The sequence below is a fragment of the Scyliorhinus torazame genome, chromosome 13 (genome assembly GCF_047496885.1).
Source record: "Scyliorhinus torazame isolate Kashiwa2021f chromosome 13, sScyTor2.1, whole genome shotgun sequence".
NCBI classification, from domain to species: Eukaryota; Metazoa; Chordata; class Chondrichthyes; order Carcharhiniformes; family Scyliorhinidae; genus Scyliorhinus; species Scyliorhinus torazame.
In genome coordinates this window covers 46,858,447-46,879,571 of record NC_092719.1, presented here as the reverse complement: position 1 = coordinate 46,879,571, position 21,125 = coordinate 46,858,447, and positions in this window count along the sequence as shown.

The window sequence follows — 21,125 nt, the reverse complement described above, 5'->3', positions numbered from 1 at the left end:
AGAAGGTTGTGCAGTGCTGGTCCGAGGAGACAGAAGAGCTCTTATGTGACTGCTTAGAGACAGTGGACTGGTCCATATTTAAGAACTCAGCGACCAACTTAAATGAGTATGCCACCACCGTCACAGACTTCATCAGCAAATGTTTGGACGATTGCGTACCAAAGAAAGCAGTACGTACGTTCCTCAACCGGAAACCATGGCTCAATCGCGAGATTGACCCCCTACTGAAGGACAGATCTCAGGCGTTCAAGACAGACGATCCTGACCTATACAAGAAATCCAGGTACGACCTCCGCAAAGCCATCCAAGATGCCAAGAGAGAATATCAAACGAAGCTAGAGTCACAGACAGACTCTCGGCGGTTGTGGCAAGGATTAAACAACATAACGCGCTACAAAGCGAAGCCGAACAGTATCTCTGGCAGCAGCGCACCCCTCCCCGATGAACTCAATGTATTCTATGCTCGGTTCGAGAAGGTAACCAACAATCCGCTGTTGGGTGCCCCAGCAGCCCATAATTCACCCATACCCACCATCACAGCTTCCGAAGTCAGATCGGCCTTCCTGAAAGTGAACCCTCGGAAAGCGACGGGCCTGGATGGGATCCCTGGTCGTGCACTCAGAGCCTGCGCGGACCAGCTGGCAGAGGTATTCGCGGACATCTTTAACCTGTCCCTCTCCACTCCGAGGTCCCCACCTGCTTCAAGAAGACCACCATCATACCGGTACCAAAGAAGAACCAGGCAATGTGCCTCAATGACTACCGTCCAGTGGCCCTGACTTCAGTCGTAATGAAATGCTTCGAGAGGTTGATCATGAAGCGCATCACCTCCATACTCCCAGAATGCCTTGATCCATTGCAATTCACATACCGCTGCAACCGGTCCACATCAGACGCCATTTCCCTGGCCCTACACTCATCCCTAGAGCATCTCGAAAACAAGGACTCCTACATCAGACTCCTATTTATTGACTACAGCTCCGCCTTCAACACCATAATCCCAGCCAAGCTCATATCAAAGCTCCAAAACCTAGGACTTGGCTCCCCACTCTGCAACTGGATCCTCGATTTTCTGACCAACAGACCACAATTAGTAAGAATGAACAACAACACCTCCTCCACAATAGTCGTCAACACCGGGGCCCTGCAAGGCTGCGTGCTTAGCCCCCTACTCTACTCCCTGTACACACATGACTGCGTGGCAAAATTTGGTTCCAACTCCATCTACAAGTTTGCTGACGATACGACCATAGTGGGCTGGATCTCGAATAACGACGAGTCAGAATACAGGCGGGAGATAGAGAAACTATTGGAGTGGTGTAGCGACAACAATCTCTCCCTCAATGCCAGCAAAACTAAAGAGCTGGTCATTGACTTCCGGAAGCAAAGTACTGTCCACATCCCTGTCAACATCACCGGGGCCGAGGTGGAGATGGTTAGCAGCTTCAAATTCCTAGGGGTGCACATCTCCAAAAATCTGTCCTGATCCACCCACGTCGACGCTACCACCAAGAAAGAACAACAGCGCCTATACTTCCTCAGGAAACTAAGGAAATTCGACATGTCCACGTTAACCCTTACCAACTTTTACAGATGCACCACAGAAAGCATCCTATCGGGCTGCATCACAGCCTGGTATGGCAACTGCTCGGCCCAGGACCACAAGATACTTCAGAGAGTCGTGAACACCGCCCAGTCCATCACACGAACCTGCCTCCCATCCATTGACTCCATCTACACGTCCCACTGCCTGGGGAAAGCGGGCAGCATAATCAAAGATCCCTCCCACCCGGCTTACTCACTCTTCCAACTTCTTCCATCGGGCAGGAGATACAGAAGTCTGAGAACACGCATGAACAGACTCAAAAACAGCTTCTTCCCCACTGTCACCAGATTCCTAAATGACCCTCTTATGGACTGACCTCATTAACACTACACCCTGTATGTTTCATCCGATGCCAGTGTTTATATTGTATATGTCACATTGTATATGTTGTGTTGCCCTATTATGTATTTTCTTTTCTTCCCTTTTCTTCCCATGTATTTAATCATCTGTTGAACTGCTCACAGAAAAATACTTTTCACTGTACCTCGGTACACGTGACAATAAACAAATCCAATCCAATCCAACATCTGCATAGACCATATCTTCAGTTAACCTGAGAAACAGCATTAATACCTGTGCCTACTCCAGATAGCATCCTTGCTTGGAGCATTCCTTCATTCGGTACTGAATGACTCCATGAGGGCCAAATGCTTGACATCATGTTTTATTGTTTTTGTCAGGTCTAGAGGTTAATACATTTTCATAGAACATAGAGCATTACAGCACAGTACAGGCCCTTCGGCCCTCGATGTTGCGTGACCTTTGAAACCACTCTAAAGCCCATCTACACTATTCCCTTATCATCCATATGTTTATCCAATGACCATTTAAATGCCCTTAATGTTGGCGAGTCCACTACTGTTACAGGCAGGGCATTCCACACCCTTACTACTCTCTGAGTAAAGAACCTACCTCTGACATCTGTCCTATATTTATCACCCCTCAATTTAAAGCTATGTCCCCTCGTGCTCAACATCACCATCCGAGGAAAAAGGCTCTCAATGTCCACCCTATCTAATATTATGATCATCTTGTATGCCTCAATTAAGTCACCTCTTTACCTTCTTCATTCTAACGAAAATAACCTCAAGTCCCTCAGCCTTCCCTCATAAGATCTTCCCTCCAGACCAGGCAACATCATGGTAAATCTCCTCTGCACCATTTCCAATGCTTCCACATACTTCCTATAATGCGGCGACCAGAACTGCACGCAATACTCCAAATGCGGCTGCACCAGAGTTTTGTACAGCTGCAACATGACCTCATGGCTCCGAAACTCAATCTCTCTACCAATAAAAGCTAACACACCGTATGCCTTCTTAACAACCCTCTCAACCTGGGTGACAACTTTCAGGGATCTATGTACATGGACACCAAGATTTCTCTGCTCATCCAAACTACCAAGAATCTTACCATTTGCCCAGTACTCTGTCTTCCTGTTATTCCTTCCAAAATGAATTACCTCACATTTTTCTGCATTAAACTCCATTTGCCACCTCTCAGCCCAGCTCTGCAGCTTATCTATGTCCCTCTGTAACGTGTTACATCCTTCCGCACTGTCCACAACTTCACCAACTTTAGTGTCATCGGCAAATTTACTCACCCATCCTTCTACGCCATCCTCCAGGGCATTTATAAAAATGACAAACAACAATGGCCCCAAAACAGATCCTTGTAGTACACCACTAGTAACTGGACTCCAGGCTGAACATTTCCCATCAACCACCACCCTTTGCCTTCTTCCAGCTAGCCAATTTCTGATCCAAACTGCTAAATCACCCTGAATCCCATGCCTCTGTATTTTCTGCAATAGCCTACCATGGGGAACCTTATCAAACGCTTTACTGAAATCCATATACACCACATCAACTGCTTTACCCTCATCCACCTGTTTGATCACCTTCTCAAAGAACTCAATAAGGTATGTGAGGCACGACCTACCCTTCACAAAACCGTGTTGACTATCTCCAATCAAATTATTCCTTTCCATATGATTGTACATCCTATCTCTTATCAACCTTTCCAAGACTTTGCCCACAACAGAAGTAAGGCTCACTGGTCTATATATACCGGGGTTGTCTCTACTCCCCTTCTTGAACAAGGGGACAGCATTTGCTATCCTACAGTCTTCTGGCACTATTCCTGTAGACAATGGTGACATAAAGATCAAAGCCAAAGGTTCAGCAATCTCCTCCCTAGCTTCCCATAGAATCCTAGGATAAATCCCATCCAGCCCAGGGGACTTATCGATTTTCACACTTTCCAGAATTGCTAACACCTCCTCCTTAAGAACCTCAAGCCCTTCTAGTCTAGTAGCCTGTATCTCAGTATTCTCCTCAACGACATTGTCTTTTTCCCGTGTGAATACTGACGAAAAATATTCATTTAGCACCTCTCCTATCTCCTCGGACTCCACGCACAACTTCCCACGACTGTCCTTGACTGGTCCCACTCTTACCCTAGTCACTCTTTTATTCCTGACATATCTATAGAAAGCTTTAAGGTTATCCTTGATCCTACCTGCCAAAGACTTCTCATGTCCCCTCCTGGCTCTTCTTAGCTCTCTCTTTAAGTCCTTCCTAGCTAACTTGTAACTCTCGAGCGCCTTAACTGAATGCAAGAAAACCCAGGGTGGGATTCTCCGTCTCGCTGCACCTATTTTCCGGTGTGGCATATCCCCTCGGCAGCAGGATTCTCCATCCCGGCAGCCGGTCAATGGGATTTCCATTGCAGGAACCCCCACGCTGTCGGGAAAACCACGGACGCGAGTGCGCTGCCGGTGAAATGGAGGATCCCGCCAATGGTGAATCCAGCCCCCCTTTGTTTGATTGACTCCTATTGCTCAGAGGGATGGCACAGTGGCTCAGTGGTTAGCACTGCTACCTCACAGCGCCAAGGACCCGGGTTTAATTCCGACCTCGGGTGACTGGGTGGAGTTTGCACAATCTCCCCGTGTTTGTGTGGGTTTCCTCCGGGTGCTCTGGTTTCCTCCCACAGCCCAAAGACCTGCAGGTTAGGTGGATTGGCCATGATAAATTGCCCCTAAATTTAGATGGGGTGACAGGGATAGGGCGGGAGATTGGGCCTAGGTATGGTACTGTTTCGAAGGGTCAGTACAGAATCGATGGGTCGAATGGCCTACATCTGCTTTGTAGGGATTCTATGATTAAATAATTAAATAGATTCTGATTGAAAAAGGCATATCATCATGAAATAGAAACTTAAACCTTTGTTGTGAGTGGCTGAGGAGGTTGAATGGAGGGGAACCAGCTCATCACAGCTCACCTGGTCATACCAAAATTGGGGGCTTGTGTCCCGAATGGTTTCCACAGACTGACAAAAGAATTGGACTGGGGAAAGTAAATTGTTCCTTCAAAGGCAATTTAACAAACTGTGAAAGGTTTCCTTGGGTCTGTATCATGTCCCACATTCAATGTCAATGATACCACAGAACAGGATAAGGTAACTGGCTAGAAGTTAAGGCACAGCCCTTGGAAGAATTGAAAGGTGTAACCAGGCATTCAGATACAGAGTTCCATCCGAGAGTCAGAAAAATTGGAATGTTAAAATGGATGATGCAAGTCCGGAAGAGGACATCGAAACATAAATTCAAAGCAGGAAAATTGAAGCTTCGAACAGCCACAATTGGAACTGGAATTTGTGAAAAGGGAAAAAGAGGAAGAGAGGAGACAGGATGGAAGGAGGAGAGAGAATTCCAGGAAAGAGACAGGGAAGGGGAGTTTAAATTAAAACATCTTGAGCTGAGGAGGAAGGATCTCATTGTACCCCAGCTCAGGATTAATGGCTGAAGTATTGGTGTTTGCTCATTTAGTCCTTAAGACTGATGAAGAAGAGGAAGTCACCTTTATAGAATCATAGAATCTCTACAGTGCATCTCTACACTGACTCACTGAAAGAGCATCCTATCTCGGCCCATTCCCCCACCAATTTCCCTGCAACCCCATAACCCCACCTAACCTTTGGGCAATTTAGGTAACCTTTGGACACTAAGGGTCAATTTAGCATGGCCAATTCACGTAACCTGCACATCTTTGGACGGTGAGAAGAAACTGGAGCACCCGGAGGAAACCCACACAGACACGGGGAGAATGTGTAAATTCTATACAGTCACCCAAGGTTGGAATTGAACCCAGGTTCCTGGTGCTGTGAAGCAGCAGTGCTAACCACTGCGCTACCGTACCACCCTAAAAATAGAGCCTTTATTGGCTGCTTTGAAATGTAAGCACAGCAGTCAATGTGGCCAGCCCAACACTGGTCCCTGCTATTGCAGAGTAGGCTCACAGAAGCTCACAAGGTTTATTCGCTCTTGGCTGTGGATAGTGCAACATGCTACAAGACAGCAAAAAGCACAAATTTAAGTGCATATCAGTTAAAGCCAGCTGTTTATGATCAGAAATTCCATATCCTCAATGTAGCCTGAGTGGTCACGGGAGAATGGGATGACGCAGTTACATAAGAGGTCACGAGGCGGGAGCGTGGGAGTCATCCCTAGGAGTGCAGACAGAGCACAAGTGTTGAACAAGCTGGTAAGCTAGTGAGGAAACCATGCATTGTTTAATATCCTTGCTGCAAGTGATACAGGAACCCAACATATTTACACTCAGGAAACAGCCTGACCAGACGTACCTGGAATTTGAATGACTTAAGCAGCTCGCTTTGGACCAGTGGGCACGGGTGCTTAAAATTGAAGCCACCTACAAAACTCTTTCTGAAATCAATGTTCTCAAGGAGTTCAAATACTTCGTACTGCTCCTGATAATAACTGACATCGAGAGTGACAGGGGCTGGACAGGTAGCAACACTGGCTGATCATTATGAGCTTGTTTACAACCCCTCATACCAAACAAAACCCTTCCCTAGCTACCGCCAGCTAACTGAGAATGCTAGATGGATTGAGAATGATAGAAAACTGAGCACTCATGGGAGAGAGGGACAGTTGGAAACACTGGTCCCCCTTCAGACCAGAAAGGATGGTGCTGAGAAGATGAGCGAAGCCAAGAAGCCTGTGTGTGTCAGGATACCTCCATATTCATAGCTGGCAATTATGGGAAAATCTTTGGGGGAGACAGGGCGTAGTGGTATTGTCACTGGACTGGTGATCCATGGTAATAATCTGGGGAGCAGGGTTCGAACCCTGCCACGGCAGATGGTGGAAATCAAATCCAATAAATATCTGGATTTAAAAAGTCTAATCAACACCATGAACCCACTGTTGATTGTCGTAAAAGAAAACAGCTGGTTCACTAATGCCCTTCAGGAAAGGAAATCAGTCCTCGCCTGGTCCGGACTACATGTGACTCCAGATCCAAGCAATGTGGTTGACTCTTAAATGCCCTCTGAAGTGGCCCAGCAAGCCAATCAAGATGTATCAAACTGCGACAAGGTCAATAAAAAGGAAAGAAACCAGACGGACCACCCAGCATTAACTTGGCACTGAAAATGACAATGGCAAACCCAGCCCTGTCAATTCTGCAAAGTCCTCCTTACTAACAACTGGGGGCTTGTGCCAAACTTGGGAGAGCTGTATCACAGACTAGACAAGCAGCACCCTGACTTACTCACACAATTATACAGATAACATCGCACACACCACTATCACCATCCCTGGGTATGTCCTGTCCCACCAGCAGGACAAACCAGCAGAGGTGGTGGCACAGTAGTATACAGTCGGGAGAAAGTTGCCTGGGAGTCCTCAACTTTGACTCCAAACTCCATGAAATCTCATGGCTTCAGGTCAAAAATGGGCAAGGAAACCTCCTGCTCATTGCCACGTACAGTCCACTTTCAGCTGATGAATCAGTACTCCTATATGTTGAACAAGACTTGGAGGAAGCACTGAAGGTGACAAGGGCGCAGAATGTATTCTGGGTAGGGAACTTCAATGTCCATCATCAAGAGTAGCTCGGTAGCACCACTACTGACCGAGCTGCTGAGTCCTAAAGGACTTAACTTCTAGGCTGGGTCTATGAAATATGTGAGGGAACCAACAAGAGGGAAAAACATACTTGACATCATTCTCACCAACCTGCCTGCCTCCAATGCATCTGCCCATGACAGTATCAGTAGGAGTGACCACCGTACAGTCCTTGTGGAGACTAAGCCCCTCTTCACAATGAGGATTCCATTCATCGTGTTGTGTGGCACTACCATATTGCTAAATGGGATAGATTGAGAACACATCTAGCATCTCAATGGGCATCCATGAGATGTTGTGGGCCATCAGCAGCAGCACAATTGTACTCAACCACAATTTGTAACCTCATGGCACAGCATATCCCCCACTCGGCCATTCATACCAAGTCAGAGGATCAACCCTAGTTCAATGAAGAGTGCAACAGGGCATGCCAAGAACAGCACCAGGCATACAGAAAAATAAGGTGACAACCTAGTCACAAACTTGCCTGCAACTGCGAAAGCATCAAAAAGAATGCCGACATTAGATTCCTCACCAGTTGATGGGTATGCAGTGCAGCGTTCGGGCGCAAACACCACGGATCAACCAAAACTCCTCAATCCAGCAAAGGCTCCAGAATCAGCCATTGTGGCAGATTAGCCAGAACAGCTTTCACAGCAAACAATCCAAAAGCAGCTATTGCAGCAACAGATCCAGAAGCAGCCACTGAAGTAAGGGATCAAGAAACAGCAACTCACTTGGCCGCAACCAGTAGCAAGAATGATGCTCTAGGTGCACAGGCAGATGTGAATGTGTACCACACCAAATTCACGGATGCTGCCACTAAAGCTAAGAGGAAAAGGAGAAGGAAGGAACTGATTATGAAAAAGGGAAGGAAGGGTAAGAGAAGAGTCAAGGACACAGTTGGTCAACCGGGTAGCAGCTGCGACAGTGAAGACACAAGCATTGGCAATAAGGCCAATATACAAGAACACACACGGAGTAGTAAGCATCGCTTCAACAGGCTGAAAGAGTTGGTGATTCAAAGACCAGCCAGAAAACCGGTCTTTCAAAAGATGAAACAAGATTGCATATTCGGTCAAGGCTCAGGAGACCAACAAGAAGATGTCGTTAACCTGAAATACTGAACGTGTAATGAACTGTGTACAAAGGACATGTTTGAAATTGTTATGCATATCATGTTTTGTAAAGCACAATTAGATGTATTAAACATTCACATTTTCAAAGGAAGGGGAATGTGGGGATATGCATGTACACAGCAATGTATATAGTTGGATGTAAGACCTCTGACCAGCAGATGGGGACAGTGATCCACTATGTGACTCCACAGATGGGGAAGTTGGTAGTGAGTCGTGCTCGAGGACAGCCGCACTAGAAGTAGCTCCAGGAAAATTCACTTATTTATTACCATTTGTATTATAGTTCATTACTTATCTTTCCACGTGTTCATTTTGTTAATAAACTATCTTACTAGTCAAAGAACTAGATGTTCTGTCTGTACCTTTACCATGGCCACCACACAGAACATAACAGTTTCCTCTTCAGAATCGTGTATGCACCGGCTCTCCAAATGAACTCTATGACTTTGTGCCATTCTCCTGTTTTTTCCCTGTACCCCTACACATTATTTATATTCAAATAATCATCTAATGTCCTCTTGAATGTTTCGATTGAATCTGCCTCCATCACATTTCCAGGCAAGGCATTCCAGACTCGAACCACTCAGTGTATGAAAAAGCTTTTCTTCACATCACATTTGATTCTTTTGAAAATCCACATTAAATCTGTGCCCTCTCGTTCTTGACTGGAAACAGTTTCTCCCTATGTACTCCGTTTAGTGCCCTGATGATTTTGAACACCTCTATCAAATCTCCTCTCCATCTTCTTCTGTCCGAGAAAAGCCCCAACCTTCTGTCCTCATAACTGAAGTTTCTCATCCCTGGAACCATTCTTGTAAATGCCTTCTGTACTCCCTCCAATGCGTTCACATCCTTCTTGCAGTGTTGCACCCAGAAAATGTACACAATGCTCCAGCTGATGTCTAACTAGTGTCTTGTATAAGTTCAGCATAACTTCCTTGCTCTTGTGCTCTATGCCCTATTAATAAAGCCCAGGATGCTATCTGCCGGGTACTCCGTTGGCAGGATCCTCTGCTTCGCCGGCGGCGCACCTACGCCCACGGGTTTCCCGACGGCTGGGGCCCACCGTGCTGGAAAACGGGGCTGGTGGAGAATCCCGTCCTATGTATTTTATTAACTGCTCTCTCCACCTGTCCTGCCACCTTCAATGACCGATGAACATTTTTCCCAGAGGGTTGCGGGTCTTTGGAACTTCTTTTCTCAAAGGTTGCTGGATATTTTTATGCCAGAGGTAGATAGGTTCTTGAAAGCAAGGGGTAAAAGGTTATCGAGGTAAGTCGAGGGGCCGAGTGGCCTACTCTTGCTCTTAATTCATATGCTGTATGTTTATATGAATGCAATGCAGTTCTAGCCACCTGTATAGGCCTCTCTGATTCTTGTGACATGCCTGTAGAAATAGAAGAGAAAAATATGCTGGAATATTGGCTGTAATATATGCTTGAATGGTGCCACGGTTTTGTGCTTAAGTGCATGGTTGTGTGAGAGGGAATGGGTGAGTGATTATAGGGGGAAGAAATAACAAGAAAAAAATGATACTAGTCCTCAATTTAAGAGGAGGCATCTCATTTCATCAATCCACATGCCTTCTTCATCAACAATTTTCTCCTTAAAGCTGCTCAATGACTTAAAATTGAGAGGGCCTCATTTGTGCACTTCTGCTCTGTCCGGTATGTAATAACTTGTCCTGTAAGCAGAATTGCAATGTTGAGAAGCTAGAAGTCTCATGGTCATGTACAGTAATACCCCTGCGTCAGACTTCACCAGTGTAAAGGAAAATACACCATACAGCCATGTCTTGATGGAAAACATTGAATGTGATAGGATTTCTCTCTTGTAGTGTGTGTCCAACCACATTATGAACATGCACCTGAAACAAAGAAAGATCTGTAAGCATTTTAGAGTTTGCATTGGTGGTTCAGTGGTAGAATTTGCACCTGCTGAGCGGGACCCCTGGGTTTGATTCCTGGCCAATGCAAAGCAATTTCTTTGGGGCAGGCTCAAGGGGCTGAGTGGCCTACTTCTGTTCCTATGTTCCTACTTGCAGCTACGTTCAACAGTCTTTGTGACTGGTATACTTACCCACCTGCTCAGTATAAGGATATGTTGAAAGACCTTCACTTAGTAGACCTTTTAATGCACAATAACCTCTTATGTCTCGGTTTCCATGTGCACTGTGCAATTGCTATTGGTGTTCAGGTGGCTCTCCTCTCCTTGAAGGATGTCTGGAATCTTCTCCACAGAGAAAAGTTCCCTCGAGTGGTGATTAGAGCAACCAGACATTGATGCATATCTTATAACATTAGTTGTAACCTGAAGCTGTAGTCTCCGCTTGATGACAGATACATAACAGTGTCACTTTAAAAATAATAGCCTAAACTAACTGAGCACAATTCTCCCGTTTGGGCTGAAGTGTGGAGTGTTCCCTCCGGGTGGATGGGTGTGATCCAGTTTGCGTTCCATCCACACAGTTGAAAAAATTATCCCCCACATGAATCACACTGAGCCAGAGTCCCCAAACATCTGACTCGCCCAATTAAGGGCTCAGCTGTTCAAGAGGTAGCAGCATTTAAACGGCCCCTCAGCACTTACTCCAAGTCAAGTGCCGTGGCCTGCTCCTCACTTCTGGCCAGGCTCCTGGATGCCGTGGAAGAGATATGGGCCACCCTCTACCCGTGAGTGGGTAGGAGACCCCAGAGCTCTGTGACAAATCCCATCTGGGAAGCAGTGGCATCTGCAGTTAATGCCAACAGCATGGCAAGGAGGACCGGTGCCCATTGTTGGAAGAAGATGAATGACCTCCTACGAACTGCAAGGGTGAGTTGCCAACTCTCTCCTCCTGGCACCAGTCCTGCCTGTCACCCCTAGAATCACCCCCTTAGGGGCAGCACAGTGGCGCAGTGGGTTAGCCCTGCTGCCTCATGGCGCCGAGGTCCCAGGTACGATCCCGGCTCTGGGTCACTGTCCGTGTGGAGTTTGCACATTCTCCCCTGTGTTTGCGTGGGTTTTGCCCCCACAACCCAAAGATGTGCAGTGTAGGTGGATTGGCCATGCTAAATTGCCCCTTAACTGGAAAAATTGAATTGGGTAATCTAAATTTTTTTTTAAAATTGTTGAGAATCACCCCCTTAATCCACTCAAAACCACCTCGCACCCTCCCCAGTGTCTTCCGTGGAAACACGCCCTGACACTCCTTATCACAAACCCTTTTTACCTAGGCATGGCGCCCACAAATGTCACCTGCGATAGACCCCTGACTCGCTAGGCGTGCAACTCACAATGCCCTCTTTTTGTCCCTGCAGGAGAAGATAGCCCATAATAAGAGGGAAAGGCAGAATATAGGCAGAGTGAAGCCTCCGAGATGCGAGTCGTCGTCCCCCCTATGAGGAAAGGATGTTGCAGAATCCGGGGGTAAACAACGAGTGAGCAGTGAGCGACAGTGAGGTTGGCCTGTGCCAGAGAAGTGAGGATTCACTGCACCTTCACCCAGATGACCTGTCTCAAGTGAGTTGTAAGTTGCGCAGACCCTCCCCTTCCCATTCACTGAACTCATGTCAATTCTCTTGCAGGATCACTATCTGATGAGGCCGAACTATCCGGAGTCGTTGCCCCCTCTGCCACGCAAGAGACCACCTTGAAGGAGAGTTCCGAGGAGAAAACCGACAATGCATCACAGCTATCATCCACACCATCCACCATTGCAGAGACACACACCTCGGTGGATGAAATTAGCGGAGAGACTTCCGGCTCACTATCTGGTGAGCACCACACAGCTGCTGATGCACATCAGGTGGAGGCAGGACTTCCTAGGGAGGCAGCAGTTGAAGGTCTGCTTGATCTGATTAACTTACTTACCTTGCAGGTCAGCTGTTTAGTTCGGGAGTGAGAGCCGGGAATTTAGAAACAGCGCGGGAATTTGAAAAAGCGCGGGAGCTGCGAGGCAGAGGGGACCGTTTAAAAGGTCGCTGCCTGGGTGAGGTAAGTACTGATTAACAACTTACTTACCTTGCAGGTCAGCTGTTTAGTTCGGGAGAGAGAGCCGGGACCTTAGAAACAGCGCGGGAATTTGAAAAAGCGCGGGAGCTGCGAGGCAGAGGGGACCGTTTAAAAGGTCGCTGCCTGGGTGAGGTAAGTACTGATTAACAACTTACTTACCTTGCAGGCCAAGTCAATTTCAGCAGGAGCGGAGCAGGCTAGTCCATTTCAGCGGGGGCAGTGCGGAAGTGATTTCTGGGAGGTAAGTCTCTCCTTTAAATTTTTTTTTTTTAAATTTTAGTGTTTAAGGTGGGAACAGGAAGTCGACCCGCGGACTTCTGGGAAGACCCTCACCAATAAATTCTGGTGGAGAGGAAACCCGAGACACTACACGTGTAGTGTCTCCCACCCGCCCTCCTCCTCTAACCTAATAATAAAACCCTTTGGTGTGAGGTAAGTACCATATTTTATTATTGTTATTAATAATTTTTTTTATATAAAAAATTTAATTTAGTTGTTAGCCAGATCTTGGTAGAAAGTTAGAGGGATGGCAGGGAAGGGAGTGCAATGTTCCTCCTGCAGGATGTTTGAGGTGAGGGATGCAGTTAGTGTCCCTGCTTATTTTACCTGCAGGAAGTGCTGCCATCTCCAGCTCCTCCAAGACCGAGTTAGGGAACTGGAGCTGGAGTTGGAAGAACTTCGGATCATTCGGGAGGCAGAGGGGGTCATAGATAGCAGCTTCAGGGAATGAGTTACACCAAAGATTGGAGATAGATGGGTAACTGTAAGAGGGACTGGGAAAAAGCAGTCAGTGCAGGGATCCCCTGCGGTCGTTCCCCTGAGAAACAAGTATACCGCTTTGGATACTTGTGGGGGGGGGGACTTACCAGGGGTAAGCCATGGGGTACAGGCCTCTGGCACGGAGTCTGTCCCTGTTGCTCAGAAGGGAAGGGGGGAGAGGAGCAGAGCATTAGTAATTGGGGACTCGATAGTCAGGGGCACAGATAGGAGATTTTGTGGGAGCGTGAGAGACTCACGTTTGGTATGTTGCCTCCCAGGTGCAAGGGTACGTGATGTCTCGGATCGTGTTTTCCGGGTCCTTAAGGGGGAGGGGGAGCAGCCCCAAGTCGTGGTCCACATTGGCACTAACGACATAGGTAGGAAAGGGGATAAGGATGTCAGGCAGGCTTTCAGGGAGCTAGGATGGAAGCTCAGAACTAGAACAAACAGAGTTGTTATCTCTGGGTTGTTGCCCGTGCCACGTGATAGTGAGATGAGGAATAGGGAGAGAGAGAAATTAAACACGTGGCTACAGGGATGGTGCAGGCGGGAGGGATTCAGATTTCTGGATAACTGGGGCTCTTTCTGGGGAAGGTGGGACCTCTACAGACAGGATGGTCTACATCTGAACCTGCGGGGCACAAATATCCTGGGGGGGAGATTTGTTAGTGCTCTTTGGGGGGGGTTTAAACTAATGCAGCAGGGGCATGGGAACCTGGATTGTAGTTTTAGGGTAAGGGAGAATGAGAGTATAGAGGTCAGGAGCTCAGATTTGACGTCGCAGGAGGGGGCCAGTGTTCAGGTAGGTGGTTTGAAGTGTGTCTACTTCAATGCCAGGAGTATACGAAATAAGGTAGGGGAACTGGCAGCATGGGTTGGTACCTGGGACTTCGATGTTGTGGCCATTTCGGAGACATGGATAGAGCAGGGACAGGAATGGATGTTGCAGGTTCCGGGGTTTAGGTGTTTTAGTAAGCTCAGAGAAGGAGGCAAAAGAGGGGGAGGTGTGGCGCTGCTAGTCAAGAGCAGTATTACGGTGGCGGAGAGGATGCTAGATGGGGACTCATCTTCCGAGGTAGTATGGGCTGAGGTTAGAAACAGGAAAGGAGAGGTCACCCTGTTGGGAGTTTTCTATAGGCCTCCAAATAGTTCTAGGGATGTAGAGGAAAGGATGGCGAGGATGATCCTGGATAAGAGCGAAAGTAACAGGGTAGTTATTATGGGAGACTTTAACTTTCCAAATATTGACTGGAAAAGATATAGTTCGAGTACATTAGATGGGTCGTTTTTTGTACAGTGTGTGCAGGAGGGTTTCCTGACACAGTTTGTTGACAGGCCAACAAGAGGCGAGGCCACATTGGATTTGGTTTTGGGTAATGAACCAGGCCAGGTGTTGGATTTGGAGGTAGGTGAGCACTTTTGGGGACAGTGACCACAATTCGGTGACGTTTACGTTAAGGATAGAAAGGGATAAGTATACACCGCAGGGCAAGAGTTATAGCTGGGGGAAGGGAAATTATGATGCCATTAGACGTGACTTGGGGGGGATAAGGTGGAGAAGTAGGCTGCAAGTGTTGGACACACTGGATAAGTGGAGCTTGTTCAAGGATCAGCTACTGCGTGTTCTTGATAAGTATGTACCGGTCAGGCAGGGAGGAAGGTGCCGAGCGAGGGAACCGTGGTTTACCAAAGAAGTGGAATCTCTTGTTAAGAGGAAGAAGGAGGCCTATGTGAAGATGAGGTGTGAAGTTTCAGTTGGGGCGATGGATAGTTACAAGGTAGCGAGGAAGGATCTAAAGAGAGAGCTAAGACGAGCAAGGAGGGGACATGAGAAGTATTTGGCAGGAAGGATCAAGGAAAACCCAAAAGCTTTCTATAGGTATGTCAGGAATAAGCGAATGACTAGGGAAAGAGTAGGACCAGTCAAGGACAGGGATGGGAAGTTGTGTGTAGAGTCTGAAGAGATAGGCGAGATACTAAATGAATATTTTTCGTCAGTATTCACTCAGGAAAAAGATAATGTTGTGGAGGAGAATGCTGAGCTCCAGGTAAATAGATTAGATGGCATTGAGGTACGTAGGGAAGAGCTGTTGGCAATTCTGGACAGGCTGAAAATAGATAAGTCCCCGGGACCTGATGGGATTTATCCTAGGATTCTCTGGGAGGCCAGGGAAGAGATTGCTGGACCATTGGCTTTGATTTTTATGTCATCATTGGCTACAGGAATAGTGCCAGAGGACTGGAGGATAGCAAATGTGGTCCCTTTGTTCAAAAAGGGGAGCAGAGACAACCCCGGCAACTATAGACCGGTGAGCCTCATGTCTGTAGTGGGTAAAGTCTTGGAGGGGATTATAAGAGACAAGATTTATAATCATCTAGATAGGAATAATATGATCAGGGATTGTCAGCATGGCTTTGTGAAGGGTAGGTCATGCCTCACAAACCTTATCGAGTTCTTTGAGAAGGTGACTGAACAGGTAGACGAGGGTAGAGCAGTTGATGTGGTGTATATGGATTTCAGCAAAGCGTTTGATAAGGTTCCCCACGGTAGGCTATTGCAAAAAATACGGAGGCTGGGGATTGAGGGTGATTTAGAGATGTGGATCAGAAATTGGCTAGCTGAAAGAAGACAGAGGGTGGTGGTTGATGGGAAATGTTCAGAATGGAGTTCAGTCACAAGTGGAGTACCACAAGGATCTGTTCTGGGGCCGTTGCTGTTTGTAATTTTTATCAATGACCTAGAGGAAGGCGCAGAAGGGTGGGTGAGTAAATTTGCAGACGATACTAAAGTCGGTGGTGTTGTCGATAGTGTGGAAGGAAGTAGCAGGTTACAGAGGGATATAGATAAGCTGCAGAGCTGGGCTGAGAGGTGGCAAATGGAGTTTAATGTAGAGAAGTGTGAGGTGATTCACTTTGGAAGGAATAACAGGAATGCGGAATATTTGGCTAATGGTAAAGTTCTTGGAAGTGTGGATGAGCAGAGGGATCTAGGTGTCCATGTACATAGATCCCTGAAAGTTGCCACCCAGGTTGATAGGGTGGTGAAGAAGGCCTATGGAGTGTTGGCCTTTATTGGTAGAGGGATTGAGTTCCGGAGTCAGGAGGTCATGTTGCAGCCGTACAGAACTCTGGTACGGCCGCATTTGGAGTATTGCGTACAGTTCTGGTCACCGCATTATAGGAAGGACGTGGAGGCTTTGGAGCGGGTGCAGAGGAGATTTACCAGGATGTTGCCTGGTATGGAGGGAAAATCTTATGAGGAAAGGCTGCTGGACTTGAGGTTGTTTTCGTTGGAGAGAAGAAGGTTAAGAGGAGACTTAATAGAGGCATACAAAATGATCAGGGGGTTGGATAGGGTGGACAGTGAGAGCCTTCTCCCGTGGATGGAAATGGCTGGCACGAGGGGACATAACTTTAAACTGAGGGGTAATAGATATAGGACAGAGGTCAGAGGTAGGTTCTTTACGCAAAGAGTAGTGAGGCCGTGGAATGCCCTACCTGCTACAGTAGTGAACTCGCCAACATTGAGGGCATTTAAAAGTTTATTGGATAAACATATGGATGATAATGGTATAGTGTAGGTTAGATGGCTTTTGTTTCGGTGCAACATCGTGGGCCGAAGGGCCTGTACTGCGCTGTATTGTTCTATGTTCTATGTTCTATCTCAGGACACAGCTGACCCCCCGTCAGATTCTGAACCTCTGGAAAAGGTTCTCCCTGAGCCGCTGGAGATGCTAAGCCAGAGCCATGAGATCCAGGAGGGTGTCTTCAACATTCTTGCAACTGCAAGGCCGATTGGAGGAGTCCCAAAGCCTTCAGCTGCATTGGATGGTGCCGGTGATGCATGGCACCCAGGACAACACTGCAAGGCTGGCAACAGCAGTGGAAAGCCTGGGGCACGATGGCCGAGCCATGAATGGTGGAGTCTAAGGCATGGCTCAATCTCTGAATGCCATGGCTAAGGGCCACAACAGCATGTCCCAGTCTCGGATGGACATTTCTCAGGCAGAGGTGGACATTGGTAATGTACTCCACAGCTTGGCCCCCGTCACAGAGGACCATCGCTGTGGGCTTCAACACCATGGTGCAGACAATGGCAGGTATCCAAAACTAGCAGCGCCAGCTGACTAAGAGGCATCTGGAGCTCACTCCAGATACCCTTCCATCTCATAGATTAGCCCAGGGGCCCACGAGCAATCCATGGGAGGAGGAGGGAGTAGGAAGCACTGGAGCTATCCTAGTGCTTTCCAACAAAGGAACTCTGGTAGTCTCCAGCTTTTCTGATTCGGCCCCCCACCATTCACTCCTGATACCGATGGCAAAATATTAATGGTGATGGCCAAGTGTTTGATCGAGCATGGCTCGCAGGAATGTACCAGGCACAAGTACTATCTGAGTCAAAGAAGGGAGATACAACTATTCACCGTAGATACTCAGGCTTGGACATCCCGCTGTCTTATTGCTGTTATACCATCACACCAAATGCACCTGAGCAGTCAGTGCATGACCTGTGCCTTTAAGCCTGCCAGGGAGTCCAAGTTTGCAACCCTCCTCCACCATTAACATGACCGCCCCGCCTTCTCTCTCTGAGTGACATACAGCAAACCACTTGTGCTCTTATGCTGGCACCCTTCATTCTGTATACTCAATCCCGCCCAGATCAGGAACCCCAAAACCTCATGACGTGTTTTATTTTGTCCCAACTTCAAAGACCATGAAACATTAAATATGCAGAACACACTCCCAGCAAAGTTTGGGCTTATGATTCAGAGAAAAACACCTAGCTTCCACCTTGGGGGTGGAATGGACTTTTAATAGGCAAGACAGAGACAGGCTGAAGCCCCTGTCTCTGTCCTGTCAGAGGACTTTAGGACAGACCGGCTGCAGCTGTACTTTAGCCTGTTATGGCGTGTTCACATGAAATAAAGTTGGCTCCAAGGCTTCACAGGCCGAAAGTCCACCTCAGCCCAGGGTAAACCCCAACCTGGCCCTCTTGAGCCACCCAATCCCCAGCTGCCTTGAAGGACCTCTTCCACAGCACATGGCCAGCAGCTGCTGTACCCTTATGCTCCCTCCTTAAGGTAAGTAGAGAGGATTACTCACCTCCTTGCTCCCCCTCCGACTCCATGGCACCTGGTCCCTGGCGTTTAGAGAGAAGTACTGAGTGGCGTTTACGTGGCTTGCCGCTTGGGGAGCGGGTAGGTGAATCCCGGGAGGCTGTCACATTCAACTTTAATCTTGCTAATGAGGTTAGGGTGAGATCCTGATTACGCCAGCTGGAGCAGGCTGGGAGAATGGGAAATTGTTTGGTGCCCAGCACAAACCCAGTTTAGGGGCTCTCCCGCAATTCTCCCGACATAGCATGATTTGCACCGGGTGCAACGCGGCCAGAGAATCACCCCACAATAATTCTGTCGCAAGATGCTTCTTCCTAAATCTTAAGGCCAAACTTTGCTGGGAATGTGTTCTCCATATTTAATGTTTCATGACCTTTAAAGTTGGCACTAAGGGAAACATGTCATTTTTTAGTAGGTGTGAATCATGCATTGGCCTTTTGCCACTGCTCTTTGACCTCATCCTGTTCTCAACCTCTGCATATGTGGTTTCCAAAACATGTCACTAGATAGGAATCAAGAGTAGGAACTCAACTCTACACTCCTCTGGTTTTCTCCACTTTTCTCAATTCATCTATCTCCCTTATGTTCTCATTCATGTCTAGGTACAATTGCACAATACAAGGATGCCAGCAGTCCTCTTGTACCTCATCCAATGCTATCATGAAGATCATCATAATCATGTCTGATTTTGTTTCAACCCAGCATTCACACTCTTTATCCTGAGGTATCATGGTTCTTGTTTCAACATGCATCTCTTCACATTTCCCACATTTAATGCCTCCTGCGTGACATATCACTTAATCTTATTACAAGTTTTGAGCTACTGGATAGTCACCTCCTTCATAATATGTATAAATCGTACTAACAGCAGAAGATCCAATGCAGGTTTGTGTGGAACATTAGTCATTGCTTCCGAGACAGATTGTATCTCATTTATCATCTTTATCTCCTGTATCCTATTGCCAAGCCGATTTCCAATGCAGTTGCCTATATATAAAACGTACACACAAATAACTGAGAAGCAGTAAGATGCGTAAGTGACCTGGTTTAATGTAATATCCCATGACAAAGCTTTGAATTGCTGTACTTACTGTGTGTTGTGTTATTTTCTGCCCAAGTGCCACAAGTAGAGGCAAAGAAAGTACTGGTTTCTGTATATGGGGGGGCGAGTTGGCAAAAGTCTATTGGGAAACTACAATAAAATATATGATGGTAGATAGGCACTGATTAGCATTTAAAAAACTAATACATGGTTTGCAACAAATATACATTCCTTAAAAAAGCAATAACCCAGCAGAACACGCAGTGAAATGTGGTTAATAAGAACGGTAAAGATGATATTAGATCCAAAAAAAGCTTTTAATATTTCCAAAAAGATTATTAAGCCTAGGAATCGGGAGGATTTTGGAATTCAACTCCGAAGGCCAAAAAATCGATAGGGAAGGAGAGAAGAGATGTAGGCTGACAACAAGATGCATCAAAACAAATTGGAAATGTTTCTATAGGTTTGTAAATATGAAGAGATTTGTGAAAGTAAACATAGGTCCACTAGAGGCAGAGATAGAAAGTTCAGAATAGATTATCTCAAACTTTGTATCAGTCTTCATGGTACAAGACACAAATAAAATCTGGAAATAATGGAGAATCAAAGGTCTTTCAAGAATGAGGACCTTAAATGAATCAGTACAAGTAAATAAAGAGAAATTGATGAGACTAAGTGGCAAGAAATTCTTTGACCTGACAACCTGCATCCTATATTTTTAAAAGAGGTAGCGACAGAGATGGTGGATACATTAGTTTTGATCCTCCAGAAGTCCTTTGATTCTAGAACAGTTTCCAAGGATTGTCGGTTGCAAAGATAGGAAGGGAGAAAAGAGGAAAGTTTAATCCAGTTAGCTTCATCACTAGTAGGCGAAGTGCTAGAATCAGTTATTAGGGACGTGGTAGCAGGGCACTTAAAAATTCATAATACGATTAAGCAGAGCCAACATGGATTTCTGAAATGGAAATTGTATTTGACAAGTCTGTTGAACTCTTTTGAGGATGTAACTATTTGGGTATATAAGGGGGAGCCAGGGAAAAGGACCAACGTTTACTTTAGTTGTTCTCTTCTTTCGTATATAATCTGTACAAAAAATGTTCTAGTTAATTTACGCTCATATTTTTTAACATTGTTTTGGGTTGCCCCCTGTTAGTTTCTAAAAGACTCTCACACATCATGCTTACTAATACCCTTTGCAACAATGTAAGTCTCTTCTTTTCAATTAATACCATCCTTACCTTCCTTTATTTAAAAAAAAAATTTAGAGTACCCAATTATTTTCTTTTCCAATTAAGGGGAAATTTACCATGGCCAATCCACCTAACCTGCACATCTTTGGGTTGTGAGGGTGAAACCCTCGCAGACATGGGGAGAATATGCAAACTCCATACGGACGATGACCCAGGGCCGTGATTCGAAACTGGGTCTTCAGTGCCGCAGTCCCAGTGCTATCCACTGCGCCACATGCCGCCCTTCCATCCTTACCTTCCTTTGTAAGAAAGGGCACCTAGGTGAGTTTGGATCAGCATGGACA